The sequence below is a fragment of the Lutra lutra genome, chromosome 14 (genome assembly GCF_902655055.1).
Source record: "Lutra lutra chromosome 14, mLutLut1.2, whole genome shotgun sequence".
NCBI classification, from domain to species: domain Eukaryota; kingdom Metazoa; phylum Chordata; class Mammalia; order Carnivora; family Mustelidae; genus Lutra; species Lutra lutra.
Genome location: NC_062291.1, coordinates 66992297 through 67007450, shown reverse-complemented (window position 1 = coordinate 67007450; position 15154 = coordinate 66992297).

The following is a 15154-nucleotide window of genomic DNA, read 5'->3' as shown; positions in this document are numbered from 1 at the left end:
CTGGAGCTCAAAATCTGAAAGGAATCTTATGGAGCTAAAATCAAGGTGTCAGCAGGGCTGGTTCTCACTGGAGGCTCCCAAAGAGAATCTGAGTCTTCCTCTTCCATTTTCAGAAGCTGCTGGCATTCTTTGGCTCATTACTATGTTATTCTGTCCTTATTTTCTGTCTTCTATCCCAAGTCTCACTCTGATCTCCCTCTGCCTCCCATTTCTAAAGACCCTTGTGATTAAATCATACCCACCTGGATAATCCAGTGTTTCTCCCCATCTCAAGATCTTTAGCTTAACTACATCTGCAAAACCTATTTTTTTCCATATGAGGTAAGATTCATAAATTTATGGAATTAAGAAGCAAACGTGTGTGTGTGTATGTGTGTGTGTGTCGTGGTGGTGAGGATACTACTCAGCCAGTCATAAACAAAAACAAGGAGATAGCGTGCTTCTTAAGAGTTATATGGTCTAGCAAGGGAAATTAACATATTTAATTACAGTCCTTTATAAAATGAGAAATACTGGGGAAACAGGAGATCAAAAGAGAGAATGCTCATATCCACCTGAGGGTATAGGAAATGTTTCCTAAAGGAGATAGTTGAGCTGAAATTTGAAGGATGGGAATATTTGGGGCTTGATCAATGAGAATAAACAGGTTTCAAGTACTTGGTAAGATGCAGGACACCTTAGTAAGTGTTTTATGAATTCCTTTATTTGTTATAAATGTCTCATAAGGTAGGGACTACTATGATTCCATTATAACAAATAACTAAAGGGAGACAGAGACAGGTTAAGCTGTTTGCCCCAAACTACACACATCCTGAGTGGAAAAGCTCTTCTGCAGGACATCCCAGGCTGAGGTAACAGCGGCTGTTAGGGCAGAGGCATGATGGTAAATGGAAAGTGGCTTTACTTGCCTCCCCTACAACCATCACAATAACCCCTGTCACAGACAGAAATCTCAAGACCCTAGCTAGGCAGAGGAGTTGGCTTGTGCAACAATGGGAAATGTCAAGACTAGAGACATGGAAACTCAAACTCAAAAATACCCTCAAACTCTTAAAAATAGCTTTGCCTCTGTTTATCCAGTTTTTTTTAAAAGAGTGACTTCTAGAAGTTAGTCATCTTGCATAACTGAAACTCTGTATAGTGATGTGGCTTTAGTTAATAATACTGTATTGTACTTCTGAAAGTTTTAAGAGTATAATTCTTCAGTGTTCTCATCACAAAAACAAAAAGAAAGAAAAATGGTAACTTCGTGAAGTGAAAGATAGTTAATTAGCCTGATCGTGGTGATTATTAATTCACAATGGTGTGTGTGTGTGTGTGTGTGTGATATCATAACATCAAGGTATACACCACCCAAATATATAATTTTTCTTTGTCAATTATACTTCCAAAAAACTAGGGGGGAAAAGTGACTTCTTGGATTGGGAGAGAAGAATTGCTGTCACTGATCCATAGCATTTCAAACATGAGTCAAAAGCATCCTCACTTTAGAGGGAAATCCTGTATCAGTCGTCCCACTAGACTACAGGAGAGCAATCAGAAAGAAACTGAACCTTTGAAGGTTTTGAAGGGGCGGGGGAGGAGGTTGAGGGAACCGGGTGGTGGGTATTGGAGAGGGCACGGATTGCATGGAGCACTGGGTGTGGTGCAAAAACAATGAATACTGTTAGGCTGAAAATAAATTTAAAAATTTTTTTAAAAAATTAAAAAAAAAAAACTGAACCAAATACACTGGCCACACCCACATAGCTAATACAGTTGGCCTTTGAACAATATGGGATTGAACTGCATGGGAACACTTATATGCATATTATTTTTTTCTGATAGAGTACAGTATCATAAATGTATTTTATCTTTCTTATGATTTCCTTAATAACACTATTTCTAGCTGGCTTTATTGTAAGAAAACAGTATATGATACATATAACACAAAATATATATTAATCGACTTCTTTATGTTATCGATAAGGCTTCCAGTTAACACTAGGCTACTAGTAGTTAAGTTTTGGGGGATTCAAAATTTATATGCAGATATTTGACTGAGTGGGGGTCAATGCCCTTAACTCCTGTGTTGTTCAAAGTTTAAACTCTATACAGCAATGGAAAATTGGCACATAACTTATATCTATGCAACCATTAAAATGATGATATAAATCTATATGTATAGACATAGGAAGATGCACCATCTTGTTAATTGAGAAAAATAGGCTATAAAACAATCTCACAGCATCTCAATTTTTTTTAAATATGTGTAAAATGCACAGATGATAAATGCTACCAGAATAAACAAGAATTAGCAGTGGTTCTACTTGCTTGATTAGGGTATAGATGATTTCTATTTCTTTTCTTTTTGGTTTTCTATATGTTCTATTCCTTCACTCCTTTTTAATGGTGGACACAGATTTCATTTGTAATAAAAGAAAAAGGAAATGATGCCAATAAAGGCCTTTTAAAGGAGAGTTTCCCATTTTTATTCCCTTCCTTCTCACCCCAAACACTACAAATACTATATAGGATTATCTCAGGGATGTCAGTGGGGACTCAAGCAAACAAAGGTTCCAGAGCAGAGAGGCATGAACATGAAAATGTTTGAGAAAACAAAGAAGTTTTTTCTGCTTTCTCCAGCACTGATTTGTGGTTTTTCAGTGGGATAATTATAACATTGAAATAGGGGGAAAAATAGTACAATTATATTTAATTAGGTCCAGTGGCTGTTGGCTATTTTAACCCCAACCTATGAATATTATTAGTGAGCAGATTGAATCTTGCCATTGTAACCTGAATTAGATGGGTTTTTTGCTCACTTGCTTATTTTATTTTTATTCCTTGTTTGTTTGTTTTCTTTTTCCTTGGCAAGCATTACTGGGGTAATAGATTAGATTACTGTTAAGTCTATTATATGATACATTATTTTAGCAGTGCCTATAAGACAGTAATAAAGAGAAAATTCAATAGTATTGGCATGATAAAGTGAAAACTATTAATAAGGAGAGAGAGTTCATCATAGTCATTAGATTTGAGAGTTGGAAAGAAGCACAGTATGTTAAGGGTTGGCAAAATTGCATTACAAAGTCATTTAATTTCTATATGGATTTTCTTTTTTTTCGTGAGTAATTAGTATAAATAATTCTGACTGGTTTTAAAAACCATGGATACTGACAAAAATAAAGAAGTAGATGATGGGAAACAGATGGATCATTTAATTTATTTCTCAATTACAGTTGACACATTGGGCAGAGAAATCTGCAAGTCATCTCTTTCTTTATGGTCCATTTTGCAGCTGTGTTTATTGTCATAACACATAAATACATTATCTCATTAATGGAACACTGAATAATTTTTATTCCAAAAAACACATTCACACACAATGCTTATGTTCCAAAGGGAACACAAAAAGGGAAGAATATTTACCCAACCAAATGCAGCAGAGGAGTAGGGCCAGTGTGGAGTGAAGGCTTTAGAATATAAGACATGGTCACAGCAGAGTGTAACCTCTACCTTTTAGATATCATCTATTAGTCACTGGGATACTCTTCTTCTCAAATAATAACACTACCTAATGAAGCCACACTTGGAAATTTGTGTGGAGTTCCTAAGTAATGTGTATTGCATCTGAAATGCAGATGGATAATAAACTTTATTATAGTCTGTTTTAGGATCTCTCTTCAACTGGAAATGCCAGAAAGAGTGAGGGAAATACCAGAGCCTACCTCTGGTTCTGTATTTAAAGTTGTAAAAGCAACACACATCAGACTGGGGGCAGATAGATCCTTTCTTCTCAAGTGAACAGATGGACTGTTACATTACAACAGCTTCCCCACTTGAGTAGTGCAGTTGATGCTGGGGTTGTGGGTGGAGCAGTTGCTAATGATTGGTTATAACAATCAAGAAGCTTATAAGTGTTGAACACCTACTATTTATTCACTTTGGATTAGGAACTCATCTGGTCTGAGTATTCAAAGGTTGCAAAGATTATTGAAATGGATATGCCATTGGAAACATACTTTTTGGCTTTGTTTGAACCTACAACCCCTATATTGACTCAATTCATTAATTCCCTTAACTATTAAAATTTCATCTAACCATATGAGCCACTTTTATTCGATAGCTATATTCATTAAAAATCCATGCAAACCAAATTTTAGAAATGTTAGCTGTACTATAGAGATTCATACAAATCTGTATTCAAATCTCAGTTTTGCACATTTTCATTTATGGCTGTATTGATCTAATATCTCTGAGCCTCAGTTTCCTAATCTGAAAAATAGGGTTGACAAAGAAGCAAGTGTTGACAAGGATGTGGGGAAAAAGGAATGCTCACGTACTGTTGGTGGGAAAGCAAACTGGTGTAGCCACTGTGGAAAAGTATGGAGGATCTTCAAAAGTTAAAAATAGAACTAACCTATGATCCATCAATTCCACTACTGGGTATTTACCCAAATAATATAAAAATACTAATTCAAAAAGACATGTTTATCACATACGTTTATTACAGCATCTGTACAAAAACCAAATTTGGAAGCAGCCTAAAGTCAAGTGTCCATAGACTAAAGAACAGATAAAAAGATGTAATATGTAAATGGAATATTACTGACCCATAAAACAGTGAAATCTTGCCATTGCCAACAACGTGGTTGGATCTGGAGAGTATAATTCTAAGTGAAATAAGTCAGTTAGAGAAAGACAAATACCATATGATCTCACTTATATGTTGCATTTAAGAAACAAAACAAATGAACAAAGGAAAAAAAGACAAACTAAAGAAGAGACTCTTAACTACAGAGAAGGAACTGACAGTAACCAGAGGGGAGGTGGTGGGGGCAGAATAGATGAATTAGGTGAAGGGGATTACAATTACACTTTTTACAATGAGCACTGAGTGATACATAGAATTACTGAATCGGTATATTGTACACTTGAAACTAATACAATATTCTACATTAACTATAATGGAATTTAAATTAAGAAAAAAAAAAAAGAGTGGGACACGGATAAGGATTAAAATTCAGGCTTTGAATCCTTGAAAGTAAAACAGGTAGGGATGATAAAAGTACTGATTTCATTGGATTGTGACATTATCTGAGATATTTCCTATGAAATCTTAAAAAAATGCCTAGCATGGAGTAGGTGCTAAAATTGTTGTTTTATGTTATATGTGGCTACATTAACATGTTCATGTTTTATATAGTTACAATCTTTATTGTATAATAAAACATAAATATTCTTGATAATGAGGAGAAAGGTATTACATCTGTTATGTATCAGCTTTCTCAGGGAGTAAACTTAGGGATTTGGGCTGGATATTTTCTTAAAGCAGACTATATGTGTATCAGTTTAGGATATAGAAAAATGACTTATGTCTCAACAATGCATGCTAACCTAATAAGACATAATTTCAAATTCTCTGCACTTCCATATTATGCTGAGGTAAGGTACTGTAAAAACACTCAAGTTTCAGAAGAATTCCAGTGGTTGGACTAATGTTAAGACTTTGGTCTGATGATAGATTTGATGTCATTCAAAAGGAAAAAGTTAATCTAGCAAAAGTGGTTTGGATGTCAGTGTATTAGAATATCTGGTACCTTATTGATCATAATTTCTAAAACCCACAGACTATTATGAATGGAAAGACCCTTACTGATATACCTATCACACACACGTACACACACACACACACACAGCCAGGATTTCAAAGTCTCTTCATTGTTGAAGATCTGATGATGCATGACTATTGTGTTCTTATCCAAGGATATTCTCTGATGGCGAGTCCAGGGCAAAGTGAAAAGTTGACTACACAAGACAAAGGAGAAGTTGTCAGAGGAGGGTCTGGGTTCTGGGTTGTAGGGTGCTAAAAAGGACTACATGGGGAAAATGTCTAATGAAAACCATCCAATTGATTACTATATGGTTTGTCACATGATTGATGATTTCTTCATGACCCCTAAGTTTAAAAAAAAGCGAGTGAACTGTGCAGTTGTGCCATTGATAGGGAATGCATCGGAGGATTGAATTTAACATCTGGATCAGTATCTAGGAAGCAAACAAAGATAGCAGCCCCAAGAAGCAAGAGAGGTCAAGGAAACTGAAGCCCCCATGATATTCACAGAAATCTTTTGGGGATCTCTGGACCCCCACAGGCCACGGAATTGTGTGTGTCCTATATTTAAGGCAATTTTGCCTAGATCTTTAGGGTCAGAGGCCCCAGCAACAATCTGACTTACAGTTATAATTGTCATGATATTTACCATTGAGAGCATGTCCCTACATATGTTATGTGATTAAAAGCATGGAATCTCCAGATGGTGATGGGGAGGAAGGATGACCATAGCAATTAGTGCCTCTATGGGGGCCTCTTCCCAGAGGATGTTTTGATCATTCACCAAAGGATGAGCAAAGAGAATTCAGCTGTCACCGAGTCTTCTCAGAAATACAATCTGTTAAACCCTGGGCTCTCTCTCTTTGCAAAACTCAATTTTCCTGAGTTTATAACTCAACTTACTCATGAGCACGCTCAGACAATTCACTCTCTTGATCCCTGCTCAGTGGGGGTGTTGTGTGAATAATGGTGACAGCTCAAGACAAGCCGTCCTGGGAACAATTGCGAGAAAGCAGGGGTGGTTGGCTGTGGTTTTCAAGAGTGTGAAGGGATGTGTGGGTTCCTTTAAGATGCCAATTCCATGAGTCTCAGTAGGCAGCAGTTGGAAGGGTAAATGAGGAAACAGAGGAGTTTTAATTTCAGGCTAAGGTCTCAATTGCAGTGGAAAATGGGTGACAGGTGGTGGCTGCTTTCCTCAGTGATTTTAAACTTATTTAAAAATTACATAACTTGGCCATCAAGTGACAAAAACGAAGTCTGTAACAGATGACTTTTACTTTTTAGTCCAATGTTGCTTTCTTCCATACATATCTCTCCTTCAAGTGGGAGCTGGGACTGGACATGAGTTTGTGCATGTTTAAAAGACAAAATCTTACCAGAGGATATTAGCAGTATCCAGCATAACAGTCCCTGGGCAGGCTGCATTCAAGAACTTAACACAAATGATCACTTAATCCTAGCAAAGTGTGCCGCAAAATTTATCAGTTCTTCCTAGAAATGGGTCCTGAGTCCTATACTAATTAAGTTTTGGAAACAAAATAGAAAATTTCCTGTTCACTGCCATAGTCACACATGCATTTATTTGTTCTCTCCAGTGCAATTAGTTCAAGCAATCTTTTAGATGCTATCAGTTACGGATTTTATTAGACTGTATGTAACAGAAAACTTATTATAATGGCTTAGCCAAATGGAGATTATTGATATTCGTCATGTAATGAAAACCCAGAGGAATGTAATCCTGGGCTTGTGCCACTGCTCAAAGAACCAGGCTCCTTCTATTTTCCTATAACTTAGTTCAGGGATTTCTTTCTCACCTTGCAAATAGTCTTCTCCTTTTGGCTTATGTCAGTATTTCAGGTTGAAGACAAGAAAGAAGAAACAAGAAATGGTAATGCTTGCCTTAGAAAACTAAACTGTTTCCAGAAATTCCCAGTAGATATTTGCTTACATTTCTTAGGAAAGTACTGTCATTTGGCTTCTCTTACCTTCAAGAAAACTGGGAAACTGAATATTTGAGTTTGCCACATCACTGACCAAAGTAAAATAAAGGTTATGTAAGAGAGAATGAAAGTCAAAGGGGAACTGGGAAGAAAAACAGCCAAGTCTGCTACACCTATGACAGTCTCACACAGATGGGTGTCTGCTTTGGAGTAATCTAAACATGAAGCAAATTACATTAATTCATTCACATACTCATTTACTCATTAAGCAAATGTTGATTGAGTTATTATAATAGCAGTGCTGATGGTGCAAAGGTTATATACAGTCCCTTCCTTCAAACATATTAAGGTCCAGTGAGAGGAAACAGACATAGATGATTGTCCTGCAGTAAGGGTAGAAGCAGGGTGCAGCTAGGGAAACACAAAGGAAGAGCAGGTGTGCCCTCAGGAAGGAGGTAAACAAAAACTTCCCAGACGAGGTGCTGGCTAAAGGAACACACATACACTTGGCATTTCCAAAGGATGGATTTGAATATCATCTTAGAGCCCATGTGCCTCTTGTTAACTATGTGATCTTGGTCCAGTTACTCAACCTGGCTTCCTTCCTGAACACTAGGTTCCTTCCACTGTTTTTACCAAAATCAGAGGGCTAGCATAGAGATCAAGTGAGCTGGGGTGCCTCGGTGATTCAGCTGGTTGAGCATCCAACTCGTGGTTGGCTTCAACGGGGGTCGTGGTCTTGAAATCCAGAGACGGAGCCATGTCCCAGGCTCTGAGCTCAGGGGGGACCCATGTCCCAGGCTCTGAGCTCAGGGGGAGCCATGTCCCAGGCTCTGAGCTCAGGGGGGAGTCCGCTTGAGATTCTTTCCCTCCACCCAGCCACCCCCCCACCCCCAACTTGCATTTTCTCTCTCTCTAAAATAAAATAACCCAATCTTTATAAAAACTTCAAATGAGCTGATAAGAAATGAAATTAACCTGCACTAATAAGTACTAAGTCGCTGTTGATTAAACACAAGAGTGAATGCAGATTCTGTGACTATCTCCATTTCACAGCTAAGGACAATGCCGTTGACAAAGGTCAGGTATCTTATTAAGAGTCTCAGAGACAGCCGTGACAGAACTGAGGTCCCTAAACCAAGACATCTGACTCTAAACCCCAGTGCTTCACGCCTTTCCCACTTCCACCACAGGATTTAGAAAATATCCAATGTGGTAGTTTTCTTTGTGCATTATAAGTTTGCATAATGCCCGTGAAGAAGATGTGTTGTGTTCTATAAAGCAATCAAATTAGGGTAGTTGGGCCTTTCTCTCCCTTCCCTTCATATCCAAGTGGTCTGATTCAAATAATGTGGTACCTCTTGTGTTGAAAGTATTGTGAGACACAAGGAGTGCATTACGCATGATGCTCTCTTTACTGGAACTTTGAGTTTTATGTGAATTTATTTTGCTTTCTATAAATTCCCAGTGTATTTATAAGTATCAGTTACTCCTCTTTCATTAAGAGCTTTCAAAAAACACTTAAAGTAGTGTTTAATACAATATACAAATACCAAAACAGGATAAAACTTACTAACTAAAAAAAAACTAAAACAATAAAAACAAAGCTCAAGCAAACCTAATATAATCTCCAAAGGAAAAGGAAGACTTAAGCAATAATGAGTAATAATAATAGAACTGAGATCAAAAAGTCTACATTTAAGAACTGTAAGATCATGAGACATAAAACTCACTAATGATCTTCCAGAGAACCAAAGCAAAATTGAAATAGGACATATGACAGAGTTATAATTGCATAATAAAAAGAAGTAGCTCTTCCTGTATTATAAAAGGAACTGAAGCTAGATTTTCATTTGTTTTACCAATTTTGAAATCACAGGAGATTGTCATTTTGCTCTTCATGGAAGAGGCACTTAATGTCCCAATTTAGAGGATTGTTAAGGTTACAGGTATTTTTAAAATGCAGGTGACCTACTTGCTAATCTTCTGGAAGAATTATTTTAAAATAAGTAACATATATCTATAAACATGCCTAAGACTAAACTGGTTTCATGCTACGATAAGCAGTGGAGAGAAGAGCCTTTCTGGGAGCACATGTGTTCTGTGGCTCTGGGCAAGTGTTCTGTGGCTCTTAATTGTACTAATTCGTTAATATCAGCAAGGCTCTAGCACTAGTTGAGACTTTCCAGGCAACTGTCTGCAGAGAATAAGTCAATTACATCCCAGAGAAAAGGACTTGATCCTCCATTCTTGCCTTTATATGACACCATATTGGTTCTATATTATCTTTTCCCAATGTCCCTGGGTATTTGAGAAACAAAGCCTGTTTTATGCTAGTTTCATTGAAATGAAGCAATAAGAGATATACAAAAAACTCTGGTATCTGATCAGGTCAAAATTGATTTCAAATAGTACTTAATTTTACCCCTCTGGACATTCCTACTATTTTTTTTTTTTTTTATTTGACAGGGATCACAAGTAGACAGAGAGGCAGGCAGAGAGAGAGAAGAGGAAGCAGGCTCCCTGCTGAGCAGAGAGCCCAATGTGGGGCTCGATCCCAGGACCCTGAGATCATGACCTGAGCTGAAGGCAGAGGCTTAACCCACTGAGCCACCCAGGTGCCCCCATGGACATTCGTACTATTTTAAAGTTCATATTTACTCATTTTATTTGGAGCTCTGGGTGGGTGATAGCCAAGCACAATGTCTTTTCAAAGGAGAATGTTTTCCAGGAAGAAAAGTCCAAGAATGTTGGGAGGTGTTTGTAAGCATACAGATTCTATATTTTCTTAATGGAGCAGTGGAATGTTACACCAATCAAATGGGAATGGAAATGAAATCCTTTTTTGTGTGTGTAATGGGGAACTGGATATTACAGAGATTTGTCAGTGATCTTATCTGGCAATCAATTCCTGGAAGGGGAACTTAAAGTGAGTCCATGCATTCATTAAAATCACTGAGCAAAAATCTCAGCTTCATATGAATAGACATAGCATTTCTCCTATTTTAGTTTTAATATATTTATGAGGGGGGGAAATCTCATTTCAACAGTTTCATCAGAGCTTTTTGGACCAACAATTGGCATGCAAATGCCTGGTTAAATTGCTGAGCAGATTCATCACTATTCAGAACAGAGGAACACTCCTGAGGGAGACAGAGCAGAATTACTGACCTGCACCTCATTAAATCCACATAATCCAGAGATAGAAACTGCCTTTAAATGAAAGGTCAGGTGCAGGAGTTGGGGGAGGGGTCTTCTTTGCCACCAACATGGCGGTTAGGGCCTCCTGGCAAACGTTGGCTGTTTTTGGTCTCTGCTTCTCCAGATCTGACCCTCGACCTCATGTGATCTCAACATCTTACCCAAGTGTTTCTCAAACTCTATTTCAATTTCATAATAATCATGAATTATAGTTTCCTGAAGAATAAATTCTCATTGTTTCATACCTGTATCAGTGCTTCTTTTGCCGTCAGGCATGTAGATCAGACAGGCGGACGGCTGTAGAAGTTGGCATAAATTCATATTGTACCACAGGATCCTGGAGTCCCACACATGAGCGTCCATTCAATCTCTTTCATTGTGGCCATCCCATATAGCGTTTCCATCAGCTTTTAACATCCTAAGTGGAAACACAACTCTCCATAATGTTTGTAAACTTACTCAAGGAGATACTGAAAGTTTATAGTCAGAACAGTTCAAATGTCAAGCAACAAATACCATAGGTGTCCTTTGTGAAAAAGATATAGTGTTTGTCTCCAAAAGGCTTAAAAATTCAGCCTTGCTATCGTGGAGCTTACAAAATATGGGCCGGTGGGGGGTGGGGGGAGGGAGTAATAAGATAATCATAACAAACTGATTCTACAAAATGGGAAATTAGGAAGTAAGAACTAATGGTACCTATTCATTTATTGATTCAAACAACATTAATTATACCTCTGACCTGGCCACTGTACTCAGTCCTGCAACTACATTAATTAAAACACATAAGACTCTCGCCTTCCTTAAAGTCCCAGTGAAATGAGGGACCAAATATTAAATAATCAAACACAAAATGCAGAATCAAATTCTTACGAAGGAATAGTCTAGACCACTATCAAAAACAGGGAGACTTAGTTTATATTGGACTTTCAAGATATTCTGTCTTCAGATGTGAACATTATTTTGAATAATGGAAATAAATGAAACACAGAGGGAAAGGAGGAGGGTAACCTAGAAAGAAGAGAAAGCTTAGATCCAATAGAGACATAATTTTGGTATATTTAAGAAGCAGAAGACAAATGTGACTAGAGTATGCTCCAAGAGCAAGTAAGTGTGGTTGAAGTTAAGAGAGGGGAGATAGGCAGAGGTTTTATGAAAGAGATAGAACTTTGAGTCTTGATGCTTCTGGTTAAAGTATTCTTCCCATGATAGGGAACAAGCTTGACCTTCTCTTAACCACACTTTCTCTTGAGGTAACAGAAAGCCTTGCAATGGTCTGTGATCTCAACAAATTTCATCATTGTCATCCATTCTGGAGAAATTTTCAAAGATGTCTCTTGGAAGAGCAAAATGTGAAACAGATTATATCAAAAAGTGTCTTAGAGAAGGTCAGATGTCTCCTTGTAAATCTTCCTTTGCTTCCCACATGAAATAATATTCCAGGGGTGCCTGGGTGGCTCAGTTATTACTTATTAATAATAGATAGATAGATAGATAGATAGATAGATAGATAGATAGATAAAATCTTTTAAAAAAGAAATATTCCAAACAACTTCTCTTCATATGCTCTTGTGCACTTCAGTATTTGTGTTTGGTTGAAAGAAAGGCCCGAGGTGTTTGTGGAAGTTGATGTCAGCAATATCCAGTTTGTAAAGTTCTGTGTTAAAATGCCACTGAGTTGACTCCAGCTTCCTCTCACTGGTTATCTGGACCAGAGAATGAGCAAATGCTTTACATGTGTGGGCTGTTTTTAGAGTTTCCCTCAGGAAAGACCACAACTCTTACTATTCACAGCACGAGACTGTTCTTCCTAGAGTTCTTTGCAAGCAACTCACTGTTTGAGGGCTCCACAGTTTCCACAGCCTGCCTGGGAATGAAAGGTTTTGCATCCAAAACACAAATTAGAATTAACTTTAAGATTCCATTTTCAGGGGCACTTAGGAGGCTTAGTTGGTCAAACGTCTGCCTTAGGTCATGATCCCAGGGTCCTGGTATCGAGTCCCACATCAGGCTCCCTGCTCAGTGGGGAGCCTGATTCTCCTTCTGCCTGCCGATCCCCCCTGCTTGTGCTCCCTCCTTCTCTCTGTCAAATAAATAAATAAAATCTTTAAAAAAAAAAAAAAAAGATTTTGTTTTCAAATAGTTTGCAGCTTTGCAAACTAGAAACGTTTTGCATTGAGGGGACAAACATGTCATCCGCCATGTGCCTGAACTGGCCTGGGTTAGTTCTGAGCTGAAGCAAAAAAAAAAGCAAGAACCAAGATTCACTCTTTAAGAACAACACATGCATGCATATACCTGTGCATGTGTTAATATGTGCATATTTCATTTTATCTTATACATATAGAGAATTATATAATATATAATAAACAAGATCAGAGGCCAAACATAATTTCAATTATGTCAACCGAACTCCCCAGCACTCACAAAGGTTCACTCCTTTATATATGACATCCACACCATTCACCCCATGAGCAGACTCTACCTCTTACAAAGACAATTCAAATAAGCACTCTTTGTTTCTGCATTTTTTTTAAGGTTCCATTTATTTATTTATCAGAGAGAGAGAGTGAGAGAAAAGCACAAAGCAGCGGGAGCTTGGAGCAAGGACCCTGACGTGGGACTTGATCCCAGGACCCTGGGTTCATGACCTGAGCCAAAGGCAGATGCTTAACTGACTGAGCCACCCAGGAATCCGTACACTGCTTGTTTTTGAACTTTCAAGTCATCTTCTTTGATAATAAAGACAATAATAACTGCCATTTATTGAGTATTTGCTGGTGTGAGATACTGGGCTAGGCACTTTATAATAATTTTATTTGCTATTTGGAATAACTCAATAACAAAATATATATTATGATATTTCTATTTTTCATTAAGCAAATTGAAGTTTATACAGGTTACTTAGGGCCCTCAAACACAGATGTACAACAAATCAATATTAGAAAATAGTCCAGAATGACCACAGAACATAAGCTTTGAAATGTCTATGAGAAAGTTGGTAATACTAGAGAAACAGACCTAGATTTAGAGCCAGAAGGACTGAGTTTAAATCCAAATTACCCTGGTTTTCATGTGTGCTTCTTATTCAACCATTCCAGTTCCTCAGAGGTGTAATTCCCTTACCTTAGAAAAGGAGACAAAAAGTTTGTGCAAAGTGGGTAGCACATTACCTAGTATTAAGGGTGGAAACCATTAACCTGAACTTTAAATTTATACCCAAATTCAGATAAATGCCATAATGTTTTATCATGTGGGGCTGTTTTGATGTAATACAATATATTTTCATGAGTGACTAGCTATTTGTATCCTCCAAGCAATCTGGAAATCCTGTCTTTGATGACATTGATGCCGTAAGTTTCCAGTATTTTGGATGGACAGGAATGTGTTTTGGAAATAATCACATGGAATATTGAGAGAGTTTATTGATGGCTTAAACTCAATAAGTAACATTCTATTTCTTTGGCTGAAAGGTAGGTACAGATACTTGCAGTAAGTAACTTGTTATGCACTTGGACTGTGGGAAAAAATTAACAAATCCAAAATTGACTGAAAAATGAACCTCTTAATGCTCATGATGTTCAGGCAGGACTCTCTTATTTTGTATTACTTGTGTTCTCCTCCTTAGGGAGAACTCTCAGATGTAGAAATCTTTCTCCTTATGTCCATAATCCTTTCTCTGGACTACTGCACTAAAATTCTTGTGAGGTTCATCATTAAATTGTTTCATGATTTTAGAATCCACCAGGTAGATGTCTCCAGTAGAACATCTACACCCTGAGGATAAGGTCTGTATCTTCCAACCTTGTGTTTGTTTTCTCACAGTGTAAAAATACCTGCAGAACCAAGACTGAAGGCCCCAGCTCTCCACTCTGTTCCCACCTGGGTTTCCAGGGACCAGAAGTATTGGATTTGAATACTGCTTTTATTTCCTATCTGATATTCTATGACTCTGAATTTTCATATAAAAACACCCATAAATAATCTGCAGGGAAAAAAACAGCTTTCAAAATCTGAGATTCCTCTCAAATCATAATGTAAAAAAGGAATTTACAGAACTCTGCAGTAATCAGGTTGAAATTATAAAATTTTAGAAACAGAACTTCCATCTTTGAAAGAAATAAACTAATGATGATATTTCATTAAAACCATATCTGTTTCTAGTTTCCCTTTCCAAACTCTGGGCATTTAAATACCAAAGCTTTTTTTGGATGTCCCATCACAGAGGACATTCATGAGCAAACACACAGGTTTTCTTTTTCCTTTTTTTAAATTTTATTTATTCATTTGAGAGAGAGAGAGAGACAAAGAGAGGGTGAGTGGGAGGAGAGTAAGAGGGAGAGAGAGAAACTCATGCAGACTCTGCTGAGTATAGAGCCTGAAGTGGGGCTTGATCCCAGACCCCAGAGATCATGACCTG